Below are 19,684 nucleotides of genomic sequence, written 5' to 3'. Positions count from 1 at the left end.
ACTTGGCATTCAGCTTCATGATAGCTCCTAGATATTGAGCAACTTGCTCTCCAGTTACATCTTCATCCTCTTCTGAGGAGGAATAGTTTTCAGAGCTCATGAATGGCAGAAGGAGATTTAGTGGAATCTCTATAGTCTCTATATGAGCCTCAGATTCCTTTAGGTCCTTAATGGGGAACTCCTTCCTGTTTGAGAGACATCCCAGGAGGTCTTTCTCACTAGGATTTTCGTCATTCTCCTCCCTTGTGCATTCGGCCATATTGATTACTTCAATGGCCTTGCAATCTCCTTTTGAATTCTCTTCTGTATTGCTTGGGAGAATACTGGGAGGAGTTTCAATGACTTTCTTACTCAGCTGGCCCACTTGTGCCTCCAGATTTCTAATGGAGGACCTTGTTTCACTCATGAAACTTAAAGTGGCTTTTGACAGATCAGAGACTAAGTTTGCTAAATTAGAGGGGCTCTGTTCAGAATTTTCTGTCTGTTGCTGAGAAGATGATGGAAAAGGCTTGTTATTACTGAGCCTATTTCTTCCACCATTGTTAAAGCCTTGTTGAGGCTTTTGTTGATCCTTCCATGAGAAATTCAGATGATTTCTCCATGATGAGTTATAGGTGTTTCCATAAGGTTCACCTATGTAATTAACCTCTGCCATTGCAGGGTTCTCAGGATCATAAGCTTCTTCAGAAGCTGCCTCTTTAGTACTGTTCGATGCATTTTGCCATCCATTCAGACTTTGAGAGATCATGTTGACTTGCTGAGTCAACATTTTATTCTAAGCCAATATGGTATTCAGAGTATCAATTTCAAGAACTCCCTTCCTCTGAGGCGTCGTACTATTCACGGAATTTTTCTCAGAAGTGTACATGAATTGGTTATTTGCAACCATGTCAATAAGTTCTTGAGCCTCTTCAGGCGTTTTCTTTAGGTGAATAGATCCACCTGCAGAATGGTCCAATGACATCTTGGAAAATTCAGATAGACCATAATAGAATATATCTAATATGGTCCATTCTGAAAACATGTCAGAAGGACACTTTTTGGTCATCTGCTTGTATCTTTCCCAAGCTTCATAGAGGGATTCACCATCTTTTTGCTTGAAGGTCTGAACATCCACTCTAAGCTTGCTCAGCTTTTGAGGAGGAAAGAATTTATCCAAGAAGGCCGTGACCAGCTTATCCCAAGAGTCCAGGCTATCTTTAGGTTGTGAGTCCAACCATGTTCTAGCTCTGTCTCTTACAGCAAAAGGGAAAAGCATGAGCCTGTAGACTTCAGGATCTACTCCATTTGTCTTAACAGTCTCACAAATCTGCAAGAACTCAGTTAAAAACTGGTAAGGATCTTCAGATGGAAGTCCATAAAACTTGCAGTTCTGTTGCATTAAAGCAACTAGTTGAGGCTTAAGCTCAAAATTGTTGGCTCCAATGGCAGGAATGCAGATGCTTCTTCCATCAAATTTGGACGTTGGTTTTGTGAAGTCACCAAGCATTCTCCTTGCATTATTGTTGTTGGGTTCGGCTGCTATCTCCTTCTCTTGTTCGAAAATTTCAGAAAGGTTGCCTCTGGATTGTTGTAGTTTAGCTTTTCTTAGTTTCCTCTTCAGAGTCCTTTCAGGTTCTGGATCAGCTTCAACAAGAGTGTCTTTTTCCTTGTTCCTGCTCATATAGGGAAGAAGAGAACAAGAAAAGAAAGAGGAATCCTCTATGTCACAGTAAAGAGGATCCTTTGTTGTTAGTAGAAGAGGTAAGGGAAGAAGAGTGAAGAAGAATGGTTAAGGGTAGAGGTAGTCATTTGAGATGAAGAGAGGTGAAGAGAAGTGTTAGTAAATAAATAAATAAATAAATAAATAAAAGAAGGAGAGATAGAGAATTTCAAAAATAATTTTGAAAAAGTGGTTAGTGATTTTCGAAAATTAAAGATAAGATATAGTTAAAATTAAAATTTAAAACAATTAGTTAATTTAAAAAGAATTTTGAAAAAAGGATGAGATATTTTCGAAAATTAGAGAGGGAAAAGTAGTTAGGTGGTTTTGAAAAAGATAAGAAACAAACAAAAAGTCAAATAGTTAGTTGAAAAAGATATTAAAATCAAATTTGAAAAGATAAGAAGTTAAGAAGTTAGATAAGATATTTTGAAATCAAATTTTTGAAAAAGATAAATTTTGAAAAAGATAAGATAAGAGGATATGATAAAAAGATAGGATTGAAAAAGATTTATTTTTTTTAAAATTAAAATTAATTACTTAACTAACAAGAAACTAAAAGATATGATTCTAGAATTTAAAGATTGAACCTTTCTCAACAAGAAAGTAACAAACTTCAAATTTTTGAATCAATCATATTACTTGTTAGTGTAATTTCGAAAATTTGACATAAAGATAAGAAAAAGATTTTGAAAATGTTTTGAAAAAGATTTTTGGAATTTTTCGAAAATAAAAAAAATGAAAAATGATATGATTTTTGAAAAAGATTTTAGAAAGATAAGATTTTTAAAATTGAAAATTTGACTTGACTTGTTCGAAACAACTAATTTTAAAAATTTTTGACCAAGTCAACCCAAAATTTCGAAAATTAGGAGAGAAAAAAAGGAAAAGATATTTTTTTGATTTTTGAATTTTTGATGATGAAAGAGAAAAACATAAAAATGACCCAAAACATGAAAATTCTGGATCAAAACACATGATGCATGCATGAACACTTTGAATGTCAAGATGAACACCAAGAACACTTTGAAGATCATGATGAACATCAAGAACATAATTTTGAAAAATTTTTTATGCAAAGAAAACATGCAAGACACCAAACTTAGAAATCTTTAATGCATGGACTCTAACAAACAAAAAATGCATATGAAAAACAACAAGAGATACAACACAAGAAAACATCAAGATCAAACAAGAAGACTTACCAAAAACAACTTAATGATCATGAAGAACACTATGAATGCATGAATTTTCAAAAAATGCAAGGAAAAAAAAATTTAAAGCATGCAATTGACACCAAACTTAAAAATTTACTCAAGACTCAAACAAGAAACACAAAATATTTTTGGTTTTTATGATTTTATGATTTTTTTGTATTTTTATTATTTTTTTTAGAAAATTATGTTAAAAAAAACGAAAATAATAGAAAAATATTTTTGAAAGATTATTGAAAACTTTTTGAAAAGAAAATTACCTAATCTGAGCAACAAGATGAACCGTCAGTTGTCCATACTCGAACAATCCTCGGGAACGGCGCCAAAAACTTGGTGGACGAAATTGTGATCTGTATTCTTTGTACTTGTATGAAATTTGATTTGAGATAATAGCTCTTTGGTATGTGTGGTCACAACTCTGTTCAACTAACCAGCAAGTGTACTGGGTCGTCCAAGTAATAAACCTTACATGAGTAATGGTCGATCCCACAGAGATTGTTGGTATGAAGCAAGCTATGGTTATCTTGTAAATATCAGTCAGGCAGATAATAATTGATTACGGAATTTCGAAAATAAATAATAAATAATAAACGTAAAATAAAGATAAAGTTACTCATGTAATTCCATGGTGGGAATTTCAGATAGGCGTATAGAGATGCTGTGCTCCTCCTGAATCTCTGCTTTCCTACTGCTTTTATCCAATTTTATCACTCCCTTCTATGGCAAGCTGTATGTAGGGCATCACCATTGTCAATGGCTACATCCCATCCTCTCAGTGAAAAAGGTCCAAATGCTCTGTCACAGCACGGCTAATCATTTGTCGGTTCTCAATTAGGTTGGAATAGAATCCCTTGATTCTTTTGCGTCTGTCACTAACGCCCAGCCTTCAGGAGTTTGAATCTCGTCACAGTCATTCAATCCCGGAATCCTACTCGGAATACCACAGACAAGGTTTAGACTTTCCGGATTCTCATGAATGCCGCCATCAATTCTAGCTTATACCACGAAGATTCTGATTAAGGAATCCAAGAGATATGCGCCCGGCCTAAGGTAGAACGGAAGTGGTTGTCAATCACGCGCGTTCATAGGTGAGAATGATGATGAGTGTCACGGATCATCACATTCATCAAGTTGAAGAGCAACGAATATCTTAGAATAGGAAGAAAGAGAATTGAATAGGAAATACTAGTAATTGCATTAAAACTTGAGGTACAGCAGAGCTCCACACCCTTAATCTATGGTGTGTAGAAACTCCACTGTTGAAAATACATCAGTGAAAGGTTCAGGCATGGCTGAATGGCCAGCCCCCCAAAACGTGATAAATAGTCTCCTCAGATGAAGAATAAAATAAAACTGAGACCAAAGATGTCTAATACAATAGTAAATTATCCTATTTATACTAGACTAGCAACTAGGGTTTACATGAGCAAGTAATTGATGCATAAATCCACTTCCGGGACCCACTTAGTGTGTGTTTGGGCTGAGCTTGATCTATCCACGAGCTGAGGCTTCTTTTGGAGTTGAACGCCAAGTTGTAACGTGTTTTGGGCGTTCAACTCCTGGTCGTGACGTGTTTCTGGCGTTTTACTCCAGACAACAACGTGGAACTGGCGTTGAGCGCCAGTTTACGTCATCAATTCCTGAATAAAGTATGGACTATTATATATTGTTGGAAAGCTCTGAATGTCTACTTTCCAACGCTGTTGTGAGCGCGCCATTTGGATTTCTGTAGCTCCAGAAAGTTCATTTAGAGTTCAGCGAGGTCAGATTCCAACAGCATTAGCAGTCCTTTGTCAGCCTCCTATCAGAGTTTTGCTCAAGTCCCTCAATTTCAGCCAGAAATTACCTGAAATAACAGAAAAACACACAAACTCATAGTAAAGTCCAGAAATGTGAATTTAACATAAAAACTAATGAAAGCATCCCTAAAAGTAGCTTGAAGTTACTAAAAACTACCTAAAAACAATGCCAAAAAGCGTATAAATTATCCGCTCATCAGCCTCTAATCTCAAACATTCTAATTCCGCCAATTGAAACTTCCTCTCAACTCCGGCCCCACCCAAACTTAGATTGCATTCTTTGATGGCCCAATATGCTTTATGTTCAATTTCTACCGGTAAGTGGCAAGCTTTACCATACACCAACTAAAAGGGGCTCATGTCAATCAGCATTTTGTATGCCGTTCGGTATGCCCAAAGTGCATCGGTATGCTTGGCACTCCAATCTTTTCTACTAGGATTCATAATCCTTTCCAATACATGCTTGATTTCCCGATTGGAAACCTCGGCTTGGCCGTTCGTTTGGGGGTGATAGGCCGTGGCAACTTTATGTATGATGCCGTGTTTCTTCATGAGCCCTTCGATTATTTTGTTGCAAAAGTGTGAACCTTGGTCACTCACGATTGCTCGCGGTGACCCAAAGCAACAAATTATATTATTCCTCACAAAAGAGAGAACTACATTAGCATCGTCCGCCCAGGTGGGTATCGCTTCCACCCATTTGGACACATAATCGACGGCTAGTAGAATGTAGAGAAAACCATTAGAATTTGGGAATGGCCCCGTGAAGTCGATACCCCACATATCAAAGATTTCACAAAATAGCATGTTTTGTTAGGGGATTTCATCCTTCTTAGAGATATTACCAAATCTAAGGCATTGAGAACAAGATTTGCAATAGAGAGAAGAGTCTTTAAGAAGAGTTGGCCACCAAAATCCATAATCAAGGACCTTTTTTGCCGTCCTTTGAGGTCCATAATGTCCACCTCCCTCGGAGGAATGGTAAGCGTCCAAGATTGCTTGGAATTCGGTTTGGGGAATGCACCTTCGGACTACTTGGTCCACTCCACATCTCCAAAGGTAGGGATCATCCCATACATAATACTTGGATTCGCTTTTTTGCTTATCCTTTTGATGTTTGGAGAGGTTAGGAGGAAAGGTGCGGGAAACCAAGTAGTTTGCTATTGGAGCATACCAATGAATAACTTCTGAGATTGAGTGCAAGCCCTCAAGGGGAAAAGAATCATTGATAGGAGCGGCATCGCCGTTGGTGTGTTCAAGGCGACTTAGGTGATCCGCCGCTAGGTTTTACGAACCACTCCTATCTTTAATTTCCAAATCAATCTCGGTTTGGATACCTTCTTAGCCAACAAATATTTTAACGCCGCATGATCCGAGTACACTACTACCTTAGAACCAAGAAGATAGGCTCGAATTTATCCAAAGCAAAAGCAATAGCTAAGAGTTATTTCTCGGTAGTAGTGTAGTTGGATTGGGCCCCATCTAGTGTTTTTGATGCATAGGCTATGACATATGGATTCTTACCATCGCGTTGTGCTAACGTGGCTCCCACCGCATAGTTTGAAGCATCACACATTATTTCGAAAGGCTAACTCCAATTTGGCCCTCTTATGATGGGAGCTTGTGTCAATGCCACTTGAAGCTTGTCGAAAGCTTCCATGCACTCCTTGCTTAGATCAAACTCAATGTCCTTTTGCAATTGTCGAGATAGAGGCAATGCTACCTTACTAAAGTCTTTGATAAATCTTCAGTAAAATCCTGCATGTCCAAGAAACGAACGGACTTCCCTCTCGGAGGAGGGGTAAGGAAAGCTAGATATAACATTGATTTTTGCCGGATCTAAAAAAATACCTTCTTTGGAAACAATATGTCCTAAAACAATGCATTGCCTAACTGATGCCAGGGCATCTAGGCCAATTTCACTGACCTTTTCTTTTCTGTTTTAGGGTAGTTTCATGCATTTTCTTAGGAAATAAGCAAGTTTTAGATAAAAGAACACTTACCTCTTGATTTAGACAAATATTGTGAATTTTACATTATTTCATGAGAATTATGCAAGGATTGAATGTTAATATGGATGATGCATGATTTCATGACTTGGATTAGAACTTTGATGCACTTTATTTGTGTAATTTCAGGACAAAGGAAGCAAGGAAGAGCCACGTTAGCATCCACGTTAACCTAGTTAACGTAGGTACTAAGGTGGAATAGGGATAAGTGTGCAACGTTAATGAGAAAAGTGAACACCAGTAATGCCCTCGAAGCCATCATGAGCCACGTTAATTTCCACGTTAACTACATTAACGTGGTAGTAAACGCGGAGATGAAAAAAGGACTCCAACATTAGTGGTAATTATGATCACCACTAACGCTCCAAGATGTGGCAATGAACCACGATAAGAGCCACGTTAACTAAGTTAACGTGGACTCTTAGTTAACGTGGACTCTAACATGGAAGAGAGGAACAATGCCAACGTTAGTGACATTCACCTTTGTCACTAACATTGGATCAAGCTTGCATTGCCCATGTTAGTGGTCACGTTAAGACCACTAACGTGAAAGTTAACGTGGAGTGAAATTGATGAGCCAACGTTAGTGACACTCACCTTTGTCGCTAACGTTGGGATGGTATTCATAACCACGTTAAGAGCCACGTTAACTTAGTTAACGTGAGCTCTAACGTGAAGACCAGGGGTACAAGGCAATGTTATTGGGAAAGGTGAGTCCCAATAACGCTTGCGAAGATGAGACATAACCACGTTAAGAGCCACGTTAACTTAGTTAACGTGAGCTCTAACGTGAAGACTAGGGGCACAAGGCAACGCTATTGGGAAAGGTGAGTCCCAATAACGCTTGTGAAGGTTTGAAAGGCAACGTTAGTGGTCACGTTAGTACCACTAACGTTGGAGTTAACGTGGGCCATGTGGTGGGAACGTTAGTGAGAAAAGTGATTGCCACTAACGTTCTCGAACCCATAATGTCACTCAGCGTTAATGCCACTAATGCCCCAAGCCAAAGTCCATGCTTACATCACTTTCTCTCTGCAACTAAAGCTGAGCCCACTGAAGATTCCCAACTGCTTCAACTTAAGATCAAAGGCTCATATCCAAGACTTGCAGAATTTACTAGAAGACCAAGAAGAGTAGTATATATAGGAGTAGTTTTGAACTAGAAAGAGATCGGCACATTGGAGAAAACTACACTCTGTATATTTTACTTTTCTGTAACTTCTAGAGTTAGAATGTATCTTTCTTCTTCTTCATTTCCATTTTCCAGAGCTATGAACAACTAAACCCCTTTCATTGGGTTAGGGAGCTCTGTTGTAATTTGATGGATCAATCATAGTTTTCATTATTCTTCTTCTTTCTTTTCTCTTGATCTTAGTAGAAAGCTTTCGATCTTCATCTAATTGGATTGTTATCTTGGAAAAGAAACTCTCCATAATTGGATCTTCTCTGAGCCTTGGAAAAGGGATGAGGAGATCATGCTAGAAATGCTTTCTCATGTTGGACCAAATTGGGGTTTGGATGGGTATTGTGACATTTAACCTTACCAACACTTTGATTTGGAAATACATGTGGTATAATCAGTGACCATACCTCATCTCTTCTCATGAGCAATTAAATCAAGGAATTGGGCAATTGTTCAAGTTTAGAGAGATTGGATTGCCAAGGAATTGGGATTCAATCACTTAAGATTTCCAAGGAGATCAATGAATGCATTGATTGAGGAAGAGATAAGAATGAACTTGATCCGGAGAATGCAACACCTCTTGAACCCGATGATTTCCCCATTTCTGATTTTACCCATTCTCTTTACTTTCTGTCATTTACTTTCATGCTAATCACCCTAATTCCCCATTTAAGATTCTGCACTTTATTTTCTGTCGTTTACTTTTCCGCCATTTAATTTTCTGCAATTCTATATCCACTTTCTGCTTAGCTCAAGTAGAGCATTCTTCCAATTAAAATTGCTTGACCAATCAATCCCTGTGGGATTCGACCTCACTCTATTGTGAGTTTTTACTTGACGATAATTCGGTATACTTGCTGAAGGAATTTGTTGAGAGACAAATTCCCATGCATCAAGTTTATGGTGCCGTTGCCGGAGATTGATTTTGAATCAACAATGATTAAGTTGGAAGATCACTAAATTGAGCATTCTTTTTTCTTTGGATTCGTTTTGTTTAGCTGTTTACTTTCAATTGCAATTACTTCTCCCCTTTCCTTATCTCCCCTTTTATTTTCCCGCATTGTTTACAATTCTATTCACTAACCCACTAACTGTTTGACAATTTGCACCACTCATACTAACTACCACTTTAACCATTATAATTTCTGCAATTTCTTTCTTGTTGTGAGATGTGCTGGTTGTATGACAAGGAGAAGAGGGGGGACCTCAACATCCTTTGATTTTGAACCTGAGAGAACTCTCCTTAGAAAAAGGAGGGAAGCAAGAGGCAAAAGAGTTGTTGGAGCAGAGGAAGAGGAAGAATTCTTTAAAACAATCATGGAGGATAACCATGAAGGAAAAGTTCATAACCATGCCAGAGATGGCCATGGGAATCATGCTGAGCCAGAAAGAAGGATTCTAGGATCTTACATCAACCCAGACCCAGGCAACTGTGGAAGCAGCATCCAAAAGCCAACCATACATGCTAACAACTTTGAGCTAAAACCCCAGCTCATAACCCTTGTTCAGAACAACTGTTCATTCGGAGGAAGTACCCAAGAAGACCCAAATCAATATTTAACCACCTTCCTAAGGATCTGTGACACTATGAAGTCTAATGGTGTCCACCCAGATGTTTACAGATTACTCTTGTTCCCCTTTTCACTCAGGGACAAGGCGTCTAAATGGTTGGAGTCTTTCCCAAAGGAGAGTTTGACAGCATGGGAAGATGTAGTGAACAAATTCTTGGCAAGATTCTACCTTCCTCAAAGGATCAACAGGCTGATAGCTGAGGTACAAACTTTCAGGCAACAAGATGGTGAGACTCTCTACAAAGCATGGGAGAGGTTTAAGGATTTGACAAGAAGGTGCCCACCGGACATGTTCAATGAATGGGTACAGCTGCATATTTTCTATGAGAGACTCTCGTATAAATCAAAGAAGGCAGTAGACCACTCATCCGGAGGATCTTTGAACAAGAAGAAGACCATTGAAGAAGCCATAGATGTCATTGAGACTGTAGCTGAGAATGACTACTTCTATGCTTCTGAGAGGAGCAACACTCGAGGTGTAATGGAACTGAACCATGTTGATGCACTACTAGCTAAGAACAAGATGATTGCCAAGCAACTAGCTGACCTTACAAAGCAAATGGAGAAGAACCAAGTTGCAGCAATTACCACACAACCATTAACCCAAGAAGGAGTAAACATAGAGGAAAGAGGTGAATGGGAGCAAGCCAACTATGTTGGTAACTCACCAAGGCAAAATCATGATCCATACTCCAAAACTTACAATCCAGGATGGAAGAATCACCCTAACTTTGGGTGGGGAAACCAACAAGAACAAGGCCAAGACCAGAGACATCAAAATCACAATCTTAACAACTAGGTTGTCCACCAACATTCATCACAAAGATCATATCAACAACCACTTAACCACACTCCTCAACACCCATATCAAAACCAGCATGATCAACCTCATTCTTATAACCCAAACCCACCATCATACTCTGAGGATAGACTCTCTAGAATTGAAACCTTACTTGAAGGTTTATGCAAGGAAGTCCAGGACAACAAAGTATTCAAGGATGAGGTGTGAACCAACATCAAGAACCAAGAAGATACCATCAAAATACTGGAATCCCAAGTAGGGTATCTATCCCAACAAATTCTTAAGTCCACTGATAGCTTTCCAAGTGACACAGAGAAGAATCCCAGAGGAGAAGCTAAGAAAGTTAAATGGGAAGAGTGCAAGGTGATCACCACTAGTGATGAAGTGAGTATGGGGGAAGCAGTCACACAAGCAAAACATCTTCAAGACAGTCCAGAAGATAAGCATGAGGAGAGAAATTAGGAACCCAATCCTTCACAGAAGGAGAAGCTAAAAGAAGAGGGTCTGAACCCATATGCACCTTTTCCTAAAAAACTAAAAGGTGGTAAAGCAAGAAGAATATACTCAAGGTTCCTTGATATGCTTGCATCCCTTCAGGTGAACAGACCATTCATTAATGCTCTGCAACAGATGCCTGCATACATTAAGTACATAAAAGAGCTGTTGACCAGAAAGAGTTCATTGAAGGGTGGGCAAACAATACTGATAAACAAGGAGTGCAGTGCTCTCATCCAACCATAACTACCTATAAAAAGGAAAGACCCAGGGAGCTTCCACATCCCTTGTACTATAGGCAAAAAAAAGATTGACAAAGGGCTTTGTGACTTGGTAGTAAGCATCAACTTAATGCCCCTCTCCCTCATGAAGAAGCTCCAAATCAATGAACTAACTCCTACTGATGTAATTATCAGATTGGCTAACAAAACTCAAAAACAGGCAATGGGAGTAGTTGAAAATGTGCTGGTGAAGGTTGGGAGCTATTATCTTCCCACAGATTTTGTTATCTTGGAGATGGAAGAAAGTCATCTCCATCCAATCATCTTAGGGAGGCCATTCTTAGCCACTACCAGGGCACTTATAGATGTGGAACGAGAAGAGCTAATCTTAAGGATACATGATGAACAACTCACCTTCAATGTCCTCAATTCAAGGTAATAAGCAAATCAAGGAAACAAAGAATCAAGAGAAGGGCATAATGAAACACTGATGCAATAAACAAGCAATGAAGCACAAACAACACAATTGGAAACCCCATTGGTTGGGAAGCCATATATTCAGGAAGAACCTCATTCAAAGGTAACTCAAGGGGAGCTGAGCACACCAGAATCATGTAAAGCTAGTAACAAGGAGTCCTTAGAGAAAGAGTCCATAGAAAGCAAGACAACATCAATGGAAACAAGGAGGAAAGTACCCAAAAGGTGGAGAAACAAGAAGATCCCTACAGAGGATTTCTCCCCAGGAGATGAAGTGATCTCTGATGTGTGGAAAACGATCCAACACAAAACTCACCGGCAAGTGTACCGGGTCGCATCAAGTAATAAAACTCACGGGAGTGAGGTCGATCCCACGGGGATTAAAGGATTGAGCAATTTTAGTTCGGTGGTTGATTTAGTCAAGCGAATCAAGTATTGGTTGAGTGATTTTGTATCCAACAATAAGTAAATAGCAGAAAATGTAAAGGGAGAAGGGTGAATTGCAGAAATTAAAGAGAACTGAAAGTAAAATAGCTGAATCTTAAAGAACAAGAGATTAAATGACTGAAACTTAAAGTGCAAGAAATATAAATTGCAGTAACTTAAAGTGCAAGAAATATAAATTGCTTGAATGGAAAAGGGGGTTGAGGATTGGGAATTCAGAAATTAAGCAAGGAAAATTAAATTGCAGCAATTATCAAAGCAAGAAATGATTTGAATTCTGTTAGATCTCAAACAGAAATGGAAATTTGAATGCAGCAGGGGTTCACAGAAGAACCAAAAGGAAAATGGGATCTCAGGACTCCAGAGACTAGATAGCAAAGTCTAGATCTCAATTGCCTTCCCAGATCCAAATTCACAAAGCAATTAACAAGAAATTAAAGAAGAAGCAGTAAAGGAAATGTAATTGAACTCAATTATGCAGAAGAGAAATTAAAGAGATCTTGAATGGAGATTGAGATAGAAATTCCTCAATTCTTCACACCCAAGACTCAAACAAGAAAAGTAAAAACACTCAAGCAAGAACGAGGAATAAGAGAGATCAATTCTCTTTCCCAATTCTCTAAAATCTCAGTTCCTAGCTCTTAATGAAGTCTCAAAATGTAAAAATTCAAAAATCAAAAGAAGGTTCAAAAGTCAAAAGTAAAAGAAAGGTCCTAATTACATCAAACTATCTCCTATTTATACACTTTCTATTCTTGGATTTTGGCATTTGGATGGGCTTTTGATTTGGTGAAGAAATGAATTAAATTGGATTTTTAATCCAATTTTCAGCCAATGAGAAAGTAGCTTCCAGGAGGCTGCCTTGCCCTTGTGGAGGGTAGAGCAAGAAATGGTGCGTGCTGAGTGTGGGACATCAGGATGCTACCCTGCCCTTGTGGAGGGCAGGGCAATGTTGCCATGGTGCGCTTAAATTATTTTGCGTGCCATGTCTTGGACATCATCAGGGTAGCGCTCAAGTGGTGCAGCTTCCTTGCTTTCTTAGTGAAGCCTCCGTGTTCGAGACTTACTGGGAGCATTTTGGCCAATTTTTGGCTTATTTTCCTTTGTGAGTAGCGCCACTTCTTTCCTTCTTGTACTTGGGTTCGAAACCCATGGGTGGCACTTGGAGACAATTTCCCTTGATTTTTTCTTGCATGGAGCCCAATATTGCTCTTGAGGAGGGCAGGGCAAAATTTCTTTGGAAGCTTGGTTCATTATGCTGCTCTCTTGGAGGGCAGTGTGCTCTCCTGGAGGGCAGTGTAGCTTCCTCCCTTCCATGCGCCACATTCTTTTTTTCCTTGGGCCACGCTTTCTTAAGCCACGCTTCCTCTTTTTTTCTTTTCTTCACCTTCAAATAATCAAAACAACCAATCAAAGTATCACTAAATTCACAAGGCTTATAAATCAATTAAAAATCAATTAAATTTAGCTTAAACCTCATGAGTTAGCATCAATTAAATGGTGGTTGTTTGATTCAAATAAAACATGCAATTCCACTCTAAATTGCTTACTTCTAGTACAAGAAAGTGCATAAAGACTAGTGAAACAAGTGAAATTAGCTTGAAAAATGGGTATATGATGACTTGTCATCAATCTCTACTCACTATCCAACCATCCCACCTCATCTTCCTACCACCCCATCTCAGCTACCTCAAGTATACATCATCAACAAAGTCTTGTCCCTAGAACATATATAGCTTATCAACAAGGCCAATGGACATAGGTTCACTGCAAGGGGAGAAGATTTCAAGCACTATCAGCCACCTTGACAAGGACCAAACGTCAAGCTAATGACGCTAAAGAAGCGCTTCATGGGAGGCAACCCATGATTCGTATCCCTTCTTTTAAATTCTTTAGTGTTAGTTAATAAAGTAAGATCACGAATTTCAAAACAACTTTGACAAACATTTAACAGAACCCTTATATGCAACATATAGTGAATAACAAGTTTGGCGTTCAAGGCACATTAAGATAGCATGAACACAATTTATGTCATTTTGGGCTAAGAGTCTTGATTAAACCCTTAAACACCACATGATCACAAACTAAGTTTGGTGTCACCAATGTGCATATATGAGTGGTGGACGAAATTGTGATCAACAATAATGGCTCTTTGGCATGTGCCTAAAAACTAACTCAGCACTTTCTTTTCACAACTCCGTTCAACTTAACCAGCAAGTGTACTGGGTCATCCAAGTAATACCTTACGTGAGTAAGGGTCGATCCCACAGAGATTGTTGGTATGAAGCAAGCTATGGTCACCTTGTAAATCTCAGTTAGGCAGATTAAATGGTTATGGATTTCGAAAATTAATAATAAATAGAAAATAAAAAGGGATAGAAATACTTATGTAAATCAATAGTGGGAATTTCAGATAGGCGTGTGGAGATGCTAGAATCCTTTCGAATCTCTACTTTCTTATTGCTTTCATCTAATCCTTCTTACTCCTTTCCATGGCAAGCTATATGTAGGGCATCACCATCATCAATGGCTACTTTCAATCCTCTCGGGAAAATGGTCCTATGCGCTGTCACTGCACGGCTAATCGTCTGGAGGCATCACCCTTGTTGATAGCTACATCCCATCCTCTCAGTGAAAATGGTCCAAATGCTCTGTCACAGCACGGCTAATCATCTGTCGGTTCTCAATCAGGTTGGAGTAGAATCCATTGATTCTTTTGCGTTTGTCATCACGCCCAGCCTTCAGGAGTTTGAAGCTCGTCACAGTCATTCAATACCGGAATCTTACTCGGAATACCACAGACAAGGTTAGACTTTCTAGATTCCTGGAATCCTACTCGGAATACCACAGACAAGGTTAGACTTTCCGGATCCCCATGAATGCCGCCATCTATCTAGCTTATACCACGAAGATTCTGTTGGGGAATCTAAGAGATATGCGCCCGGCCTAGAGTAGAACGGAAGTGGTTGTCAGTCACGCACGTTCATAGGTGAGAATGATGATGAGTGTCACGGATCATCACATTCATCAAAGTGTTGTGCAACGTATATCTTGGAATAAGAATAAAAGAGAATTGAATAGAAAGTAATAGTAATTGTATTGAAACTTGAGGTACAGCAGAGCTCCACCCCCTTAATCTATGGTGTGCAGAAACTCCACTGTTGAAAATACATAAGTGAAAGGTTCAGGCATGGCCGAATGGCCAGCCCCCTGAATGATCAAAAGACCGAATGATCAAAGACTGAAAAGTCAAAGATTAAACTATCAAAAGATGTCTAATACAATAGTAACTTATCCTATTTATACTAGACTAGCTACTAGGGTTTACATGAGTAAGTAATTGATGCATAAATCCACTTCCGGGGCCCACTTGGTGTATGTTTGGGCTGAGCTTGATCTATCCACGAGCTGAGGCTTTTCTTGGAGTTGAACTCCAAGTTATAACGTGTTTTGGGCGTTCAACTCCGGATCATGACGTGTTTCTGGCGTTTAACTCCAGACAGCAGCATGTACTTGGCGTTCAAAGCCAATTTACGTCGTCAATTTCCGAATAAAGTATGGACTATTATATATTGCTGGAAAGCTCTCGATGTCTACTTTCTAACGTCGTTGAGTGCGGGCCATTTGGAGTTCTGTAGCTCAAGAAAACCCATTTTGAGTGCAGGGAGGTCAGATTCTAACAGCATCAGCAGTCCTTTTGTCAGCCTTTTTTAGAGTTTTGCTCAAGTCCCTCAATTTCAGCCATAAATTATCTGAAATCACAGAAAAACACACAAACTCATAGTAAAGTCCAGAAATGTGAATTTAACATAAAAACTAATGAAAACATCCCTAAAAGTAGCTTGAACTTACTAAAAACTACCTAAAAACAATGCCAAAAAGCGTATAAATTATCCGCTCATCACAACACCAAACTTAAATTGTTGCTTGTCCCCAAGTAACTGAAAATCAAATAGGATAAAAAGATGAGAATATACTATAAATTCCAAAATATCAATGAATATTAATTCTAATTAGATGAGCGGAACTTGTAGCTTTTTGCTTCTGAACAGTTTTGGCATCTCACTTTTTCCTTTGAAGTTTAGAATGATTGGCTTCTCTAGGAACTTAGAATTTCGGATAGTGTTATTGATTCTCCTAGTTAAGTATGTTGATTCTTGAACACAGCTACTTATGAGTCTTGGCTGTGGCCCTAAGCACTTTGTTTTCCAGTATTACCACCGGATACATAAATGCCACAGACACATGACTGGGTGAACCTTTTCAGATTGTGACTCAGCTTTGCTAGAGTCCCCAGTTAGAGGTGTCCAGAACTCTTAAGCACACTCTTTTTTCTTTGGATCACGACTTTAACCACTCAGTCTCAAGCTTTTCACTTGGGCCTTCATGACACAAGCACATGGTTAGGGACAGCTTGATTTAGCCGCTTAGGCCCGGATTTGATTTTCTTGGGCCCTCCTATCCATTGATGCTCAAAGCCTTGGATCCTTTTTACCCTTGCCTTTTGGTTTTAAGGGCTATTGGCTTTTTCTGCTTGCTTTTTCTTTTTCTTTCTATTTTTTTTTCCGCCAATTTTTTTTTCACTGCTTTTTCTTGCTTCAAGAATCAATTTTATGATTTCTCTTTGTTCATCATTCTTTCAAGAGCCAACAATTTTAACATTCATAAATAACAAGATCAAAAATATGCACTGTTCAAGCATTCATTCAGAAAACATAAAGTATTGTCACCACATCAATATAATTAAATTAAATTCAAGGATAAATTCGAAATTCATGTACTTCTTGTTCTTTTGAATTAAAACATTTTTCATTTAAGAGAGGTGAAGGATTAATGGAATTATTCATAACCTTAAGACATAGTTACTAACTACTAATCATCATGAAGTAGAGACACAAAACATAGATACACATGTAACATAAAAATCGAATAACAGAAAAATATAAGAACAAGGAATGAGTCCACCTTAGTGAGGGTGGCGCCTTTTTGAAGGACCAATGGTGCTTTTTGAGCTCCTCTATGTCTCTTCCTTGCTTCTGTTGCATGATCCCTAGTGATTTTGGTGCTCCTATCCTTAGTTGCTCCCAATAGTTGTGTGGAGGACCATTTATCCCCTGAGGTATCTCAGGGATCTCTTGATTTGCAGTCAAATGTTCTACCACTGAGCTATAAACCCTTTACATGAGTCTTTCCATCTCCCATGACTCAAAGGTGGAAGTTTTTGTCTTCCCTTTTTTCTCTTCTTCTTTTTCTTTTTTCTCTTTTTTTTTGGATGTCTCTGGCCTTAGGTGCCATTAATGGTTATGGAAAAGCAAAAAGCTATGCTTTTACCACACCAAACTTAGAAAATTGCTCGCCCTCGAGCAAGAGAAGAAAGAAAAGATGAAGAATAAGAAGAAGATATGGAGGAGATTGAGGGATTGGTGAAGGGTTTTTGGGAAGTGTGACATGGGGAGGAGTTAAATAGGATTAGGAGGTAAGGTGGGAATATAGTAGGTGGGGATCCTGTGGGGTCCACAGATCCTGAGGGGATCCTGTGGGGTCCACAGATCCTGAGGTGTCAAGGAATTCCATCCCTGCACCAAATAGGCATGTAAAATGCCTTTGCACACCATTCTGGTGTTTAAACGCCGAGTGGTGCACATTCTGGGCGTTCAACGCCCACATGTAACATGTTTCTGGCGTTGAACGCCAGTTTCATACTTGTTACTGGCGTTCAACGCCAGCTTTTCCTGTAGGCACATTTCTGGCGTTCAAACGCCAGAATGTTGCTTGTTTCTGGCGTTCAACACTAGATTCATGCTCTGTTCTGGCGTTGAACGCCAGCCAGATGCACCTTACTGGCGTTGAACGCCAGCCTGTGCTTCCTCCAGGGTGTGATTTTTCTTCTGCTATTTTTGATTCTGTTTTTAATTTTTCTATTTTTTTCGTGACTCCACATGATCATGTACCTAATAAAACACAAAATAACAATAAAATAAAATAAAATAAAAATTAGATAAATAAAATTGGGTTGCCTTCCAACAAGCGCTTCTTTAGTGTCAATAGCTTGATAGTGGCTCTCATGGAGCCACAAAGGTGATCAGGTCAATGTTGTATAGTCCCAACACCAAACTTAGAGTTTGGATATGGGATCTTAACACCAAACTTAGAGTTTGGTTGTGGCCTCCCAACACCAAACTTAGAGTTTGACTGTGGGGGCTCTTCTTGACTCTGAACCAAGAGAAGCTCTTCATGCTTACTCTCTTTTGTCACAGAGGGATGACCATGTGCCTTAAACACAAGGTAGTCCCCATTCAATTGAAGGACTAATTCACCTCTGTTGACATCTATCACAGCTCCTGCTGTGGCTAACAAAGGTCTTCTAAGGATGATGCATTCATCCTCTTCCTTCCTAGTGTCTAAGATTATGAAATCAGCAGGGATGTAAAGGCCTTCAACCTTCACTAACACGTCCTCTACTAATCCATAAGGTTGTCTTACTGACTTGTCTGCCAATTGTAATGAGAACAAGGCAGGTTGTACCTCAATGATCCCCAGCTTCTCTATTACAGAGAGTGGCATAAGATTTATCCCTGACCCCAGGTCACACAGAGCTTTTGCAAAGGTCATGGTGCCTATGGTACAAGGTATCAAAAACTTGCCAGGATCTTATTTCTTTTGAGGTAAAATTTGCTGAATCCAGGTATCCAGTTCACTAATGAGCAAGGGAGGTTCACTTTCCCAAGTCTCATTACCAAACAACTTGGCATTCAGCTTCATGATAGCTCCTAAATATTGAGCAACTTGCTCTCCAGTCACATCTTCATCCTCTTCAGAGGAAGAATAGTCTTCAGAGCTCATGAATGGCAGAAGGAGATTTAATGGAATCTCTATGGTCTCTATATGAGCCTCAGATTCCTGTGGATCCTTAATAGGAAACTCCTTCTTGCTTGAGGGATGTCCCAGGAGGTCTTTCTCACTAAGATTTTCGTCCTCCTCCTCCCTTGTGCATTCGGCCATATTGATTATATCAATGGCCTTGCACTCTCCTTTTGGATTTTCTTCTGTATTGCTTGGGAGAATACTGGGAGGAGTTTCAATGATTTTCTTACTCAGCTGGCCCACTTGTGCCTCCAGATTTCTGATGGAAGATCTTGTTTCACTCATGAAACTGAAAGTGGCCTTTGACAGATCAGAGATTAAATTGGCTAAATTAGAAGTGTTTTGTTCAGAATTCTCTGTCTCTGTTGCTGAGAAGATGATGGAAAAGGCTTGCTATTGCTCAGCCTATTGCGTCCACCATTGTTAAAGCCTTGTTGAGGCTTTTGTTGATCCTTCCATGAGAAATTTGGATGATTTCTCCATGATGAGTTATAGATGTTTCCATAAGGTTCACCCATGTAATTAACCTCTGCCATGGCAGGGTTCTCAGGATCATAAGCTTCTTCAGAAGTTGCCTCTTTAGTACTGTTGGATGCATGTTGCCATCCATTCAGATTTTGAGAGATCATGTTGACCTGTTGAGTCAACACTTTGTTCTGAGCCAATATGGCATTCAGAGCATCAATTTCAAGAACTCCTTTCCTCTGAGGTATCCCATTATTCACGGAGTTCCTCTCAGAAGTGTACATGAATTGGTTGTTTGCAACCATATCAATGAGTTCTTGAGCCTCTTCAGGTGTTTTCTTTAGGTGAATAGATCCACCTGCAGAATGGTCCAATGACATTTTCGAAAATTCAAACAGACCATAATAGAATATATCTAATATGGTCCATTCTGAAAAC

General features: G+C 39.1%; 1 non-coding gene across 1 annotated transcript; it reads left to right on the top strand.

Moving 5' to 3' along the window:
- The first annotated feature begins 1,022 nt into the window (after nucleotides 1-1,022).
- On the top strand, nucleotides 1,023-1,126 carry LOC112793376 (small nucleolar RNA R71). Its single transcript, XR_003198071.1, has one exon. It is a non-coding gene; the product is annotated as a small nucleolar RNA R71 (small nucleolar RNA).
- The last annotated feature ends 18,558 nt before the right edge of the window (nucleotides 1,127-19,684 follow it).

The sequence above is a fragment of the Arachis hypogaea genome, chromosome 3 (genome assembly GCF_003086295.3).
Source record: "Arachis hypogaea cultivar Tifrunner chromosome 3, arahy.Tifrunner.gnm2.J5K5, whole genome shotgun sequence".
NCBI classification, from domain to species: Eukaryota; Viridiplantae; Streptophyta; class Magnoliopsida; order Fabales; family Fabaceae; genus Arachis; species Arachis hypogaea.
This window is presented reverse-complemented; position numbering and strand designations above follow the sequence as displayed.